Genomic DNA, 6,000 nt, shown 5'->3' with positions numbered 1-6,000 from the left:
CGTACCATTTTTTTTAAAAACCAAAAATGAGCTACACATTCTTAAATCCATGCTGGCCTCATTCCATACTTTAACTCCAACAACAGATATACATTTTCATCATACTATCACTGTGTTCTATGGTATTCCATGACACATTCTTCTGTTGGTATTCTTGTCCTGAGAATCCATTCTAGTAATATTGTATCCTCTGAAATACCTCTGTCGGACTTCATTCATTGAATGGAAATGAAAATGAAAATAAAAATTTGATCGCAAAAAAAAAAAATAATAATCTGAATAGTTCAGTGTCCTTCAGAGTCACCTGATCTCAGTATTTTGGACCAGTGTACAAGACAACATCCACCACCGCTATCATTAAAACACCAAATGAGGGAACATCTTCTGGAAGAATAGTGGAGTTCACAGAGTATGCGTTTACAGTCTTAATGATGTATTGCATTGTTAAAACAATATTTTCAAAGCTTGCGTGGTCTCCATTTGATGCATGACATCTGAGTTAGTTTGGATTTGGAGGTGTTCTCTCTCTCTCTCTCTCTCTCTCTCTCTCTCTCTCTCTCTCTCTCTCTCTCTCTCTCTCTTTCTCTTTCTCTCTCTCTCTGTCTTTTTTGGCCACCCTCCAAAGCTGTGAAGTCAGAATACTCTCAGTGATAGTCTTAGTCCCTCGAGTGAATTGTGCCAACCAGACAGTCTAGGAAACAATGGGAAAATGGGGATTTTCTCTGCTGGTAGACTAAATGTATAAAATAAACTCTGATGATGCTGTCATAAAGTATTGGCATATTGTTCAATACATCATGAATGTAAAGCTCTGGAGTCATATTATACTATTCATTCCCACCTGTTGCTTGAACTGAACGTCTAAGCCTCTCATTTATCCTTAGATTTTTATTATATTCTACATAACTGATGAACATATCAGTCATAATGAAAACAACAATGATTGGAAAATCCTGGGAAAAAAAGCCGGTATTGCAATGGAGAGACGGACAGCGGCACATCTAATGGGGCACACCAGTTTCCATGGTAACCTCAGATCACAGAGGGAATAACTTAAATGAGGTAATCACTCCATTGAGCCCTGCCAGCAGTTTGACAACAGTAGTAATGAACTGTTCCCCCTAAAACTTGCCAAAAGGACACAACAGTGGAGGATTTCCACATCTTGATGACATTTCTATCTCCCCCTGAGACAAACAGAGGACCCTGTCTTTTTGTGATTTGTTGCATTATCTGGTCGATGCCATTTATTTTTATCTGCAAAACCTGTAACCTTTACTAATCCTGAAGGAAACAAGGTGAGAAGAGTAACAGAGACATCCCCATACTTTGCAAGTTGTCGAGTTGGTAAGTGGATCTGGTTCATCAGTCTGCCGCTAATACAAGTGCTCTTTAAATCAGTGGAATCCGACTTTTCTGAAACAATTATATATTGGAAGTCTTCAGGTTTTACTATGAGAGGACATACAACAGTAGCTGTTATCCCCCTTTTAAATTATTAATTTGCAGCCAGATCCAAAGGTCATCAGACTGATTTGGAATGGTGCTCTGGGATTTTAATTGGCAGCATTTTATCTATTCATAATAAATAATTAATGTAAATTGTTACTTGGAGAAGAAGTGCAGTGGGTATGCCCTTTGTAGGTAATCTGGCTGCACATTAAAATAGATGTTCAACAATGAAGAAATGTTTTCCCATAGATTGGAGGACCATTGTCTTTGGAAGAATAAAAACTGAGGAATACATGTAATATGTTGACTGTAATTATTGAATAAATAATATTACAATTTGCACAGCATAAATTTGAAAGTTTTAAGTTGTTATAACTAAGAAATAGATAACACTGTAATTCTCTTTGCAAAACAGTCATACTAAAAAAGAAAGCTTTCACTAAAATGAAGATATTTGATATAAATAAATAAATAAATAAATAAATAAATAAATAAATAAATAAATAAATAAAAAAGATTGGATCACAAAAACATTAGCCTCAAAAATAAATCTAGGCACACTACATTTCTAAAAGGTTTAGGATTAAGTCATGGGTGAATGGGATTAAAACTCGTTGATGCAAGTACATGTATTATCTCACATATCACAAGGCGAACCATTGTGCTAATGTTTTTTTGTTTTTTTTTCTGGGTCTTACATGAGCCTCTGTCGTGTCTGTTTGCCCTGCACTGGGTGTTGATTCAATGCCTGATGAACCACACTTCATCTGTTTGGGAGCTCACCATAATGATAAAAATGCATGTTTGAAAACATATCTATGTGACTATGCATGTATGACCCGGTTCCAGAGTGATGGGTGCATCAGGGTGAGAAGAAAAGCAGATGAATTGATTACCCATCATGCCTAGTGCCTATAGTACAAGGCTCACGGGGCAGTGTTATGATATGGGGGTTACTTCAGTTGGTCAGGACTAGGTTACACAACATTAGTGTGTAAAAATTAAACTGAGCGACTACCTGAAAATACTGAATGACCAGGTCTGAAAATCAGTGGATTTTTTTCTTCCTGATGACACAGACATAATGGGTGCTTCTATGAAAACTGGGTACATTTTGGTATCTGGGGACTTTGCCAGCTTTTTGGACCCACTAATAAAAGACAAATTAGATATATTTCCCCCAGGATGTACCTAATGATGACCTCAGTTAATGTAAAAAAAATATACTCTTTATCTGAGCTATCCCAAAATTAATGAATTCTTAATAAAATATTGGGTCAAAATAGGACCAAAATTGGGACAGGAAAAGCTTCCTAGGTGTCAGTGCATTTTGTCCAGAAAACATGGCTTGAAATGGTCTTATATAACACTATAAATAAAGACACTGTGTTAAATTTGACAGTCCTGGTCGTTTTTGTAATCCATACATGTGGGTGTTTCATGACTCAGCAGTCTCATTCCAGGTTTCGTGTGTAAACCATCATGTCCACTTGTGTTACACGTGGAACCTGCACATGTAAACGCATATAAATCGCGAATGATTTTGCAACAGCTGTCATTTTTGTGAAACATTCTGCTTTGCATATCTAGTTAAATTCCTAAAATGTGCCAGTGAGAGAATGAAAAGATATTCAAAAAAATAGTAGCATGTAATTTTTATGTCCTATTTAGCGTGTTACACGTGGATTTTTGTATAAAAATAACATAAAAAAATATAATAATGTGTTTTATCTGAAAAATAGTTTCTCTTTTACCACAGTAAGAATTTATTTTTTAAAATAGACCAAAAGTGCTTCCAAACTTGCTTCATAACATTAGTCTACATCTGGTTTGAATTTTTAGCCCCTCTGTCCTGTTTTTAGGACCAGTTTCATTGAGGCACCCATATTCTAAAACGACTGATCGGGCTGAAATTGTTAAACAGCAGTTCAGGAGCATGAGACATTATTTTCACACATAGATTAGCAACCACAGAGTCCAGACCTGAACCACACTGAGAATCTTTGGTATGTGGGTGACACAGTGGTACCGCCTCACATCAAGAAGAGTTCAATTCCAACTCCAGGAACCTTCTGTGTGGAGTTTGCATGTTCTCCATGTGTTTGCATGGGTTCTCTATGGGTACTCCAGCTTCCTCCCACCATCCAAAGACATGCACTAATAGGATAACTGGTTAATCTAAATTGCCCATAGGTGTGAATGTGAGAGTGATTGGTTGTTTGTTTCTATTTGTCCAAGGTTGTTCTCAGGTAACTTACCTGGTTAAATATAGGTTAAATAAATCAAAAATAATAATAAAGTGATGGAGGGGGCTTTACACAGTGGTCCAATTTCCCATCATCAATGCAAGAATTTTGCAGAAACATTAAGAAGTAAATGTTGCTGTGTTTACTGTAACATTACATTGCATTACGTGGTATAAATAATGCCACAGTAAATGCACTGAGGTGTTTTTTGTTTTTTTTTTGGCCTGGAGGTGTGTGTGATGGTATGAATTTTAAATATATATGTGTGTATTTATGTACATACCTATGAACTGAAATTCATATTGCATGTTTTGGTCTGAAAATGTTGCCATCCTTAGCAGCATTTTCTATGTTGCTGTTATTTATTCTGCATAGTGCTTTACCCAGAGCATAAGTAAAAATAAATAAATAGAACCTGGTCCCCTGTGGGACACACTACATATTTTACAACAACTTTACCTTCCACTATGTACCTGACAAATAACAATAGATGACTGACCTACAGAAGATGTTTTCTGATGAATCAGCAGTCACAGCCTGGACAAAGGCAAATGGCAAAGCACACCACACAGGCGGCAGCTCACTGTCAGATGACTTTGTAGCCTATTTGTGGGTGGCAGCATATGGTGCTTGTGCCTGGAGACTGCAGCTGCATTCACGCGGGGCCTCGCACTACTTCCCTCACACTGATGACACTGGGGACAGATGCTGCAGTATTTCTGACCCTGCAAATGAATGGAAACATGTGAAAGAAGATGGTTCAAAACAACAGTGTAACAAACCACCAGGAGGAAAAAAACAGTGCATTCATTTAAAATTTTGCAGTCTTCTGTGTAATTGGGGAAAACACTTAAATTCGATGTGATTTGTTGGTACCTAAGGGGAAAAAAACAATAACCTCTGGGAGATTAAATGATATTGTGAAGTCACATTAAGCCAAAAGTGCAGGGTGGCCCTTTTTCCCCTTTTCTTTCTTTATTTTTTATTTTTTTTTCTCCTCCATTTTTCTCATCTCAGGGCAGATGGTGGAGAACATGAGCTGTGGCATATGGGGTAAGGCACAGCAGCAAAAAGCTGCAATAGCACTCCAGTGTTTTGCACTAGTGGATTATTCTGTAATGGTTTACATGGAAAACGAGTAAGCCCTGTGTTCCATGGGTGTACGTGCACTGTATGGGCTGCACAAGCAGAGAGAGGAGGAGGAGGAGGAGGAGAGAGAGAGAGAGAGAGAGAGAGATACTGCCGTGAGATCTGGATTAGACCGTGGTCACTGGATGCTGCTGTGACCGCTGCTGCTTCTCAAATTGCTCTAAATTCTCAGAGATTATGTGGAATGAATGAATGACTGAAAGAACGAATGAATGAATGGCTGCATGATTTTCAAAACAACTGTACATGTATGAAAGCCTCCATCCCAGGAGCTTTTAAGACTATGCAATGTAGGCTGACTGGAGAATAAACACAGAAACAAACAAACTAATGAATAAATGAATGAATAAATCTGATTTATTTTAAGAACTGAATGTAAAGCTATAGTGCCTCCCTATAAATAACATTTTGTTGTTGTTGTTGCAGTGTTTACATGCTTGACTCATACACTGCAGAAGAATGCCTGGAATGCAATGAATATGAAAAATCATTCTATTTACACCATGCCATGCATTCACGCTCTGCATGAGAGCATTTGACCTATAGGATGAAGCCGCGGATACACATTCCATGCATTCACACCATTTGGGCGGTCAGATCCCCAGCTATAGTTGTCAGCTACACTCAGATTAATCTACATCAATTTGGGGGTGACTGAAGGGTTAGTTTGTTTATTTATCACAAACCATATCATCCACGAAATATTACTCAATGTTACCACACATTGCAGATTTTTATGTTGTGGTGCAGACTGAAAGGCAAACAAAACAAAAGACAAGAATAATCTAGATGCAGAATTTCATTTCAAGGTTTCTTTAGTCATGTTTAATTAATGTAGCATCAAATTATACCATAAATCATCTGTAGGCACTTAACGTAGCAAAGTCAAGACCTTATAGCAAACCCAACAAATCCCCCTTGAGCTAGCCTTTTTTTTTTCTTTTTCTTTTTTTTTTTTTTTTTTACAAAGTTCAGCTAATCCCTAAAACAACCTTAGGCTTGATGTGTCACTTAAAGTTTTTCATGATAATTGGCTGGAGTTTATATAAATATATTAAATGTTACATTGTAATTTACATGCAGTTTATCTAGCATGGTGGAGTGGTTGTACAGTGAGCCTTTTCCCAAGGCACGCAGCTCTTTGTGGGATAAT

Source organism: Sphaeramia orbicularis, chromosome 21 (assembly GCF_902148855.1).
Source record: "Sphaeramia orbicularis chromosome 21, fSphaOr1.1, whole genome shotgun sequence".
NCBI lineage: Eukaryota > Metazoa > Chordata > Actinopteri > Kurtiformes > Apogonidae > Sphaeramia > Sphaeramia orbicularis.
This window is presented reverse-complemented; position numbering follows the sequence as displayed.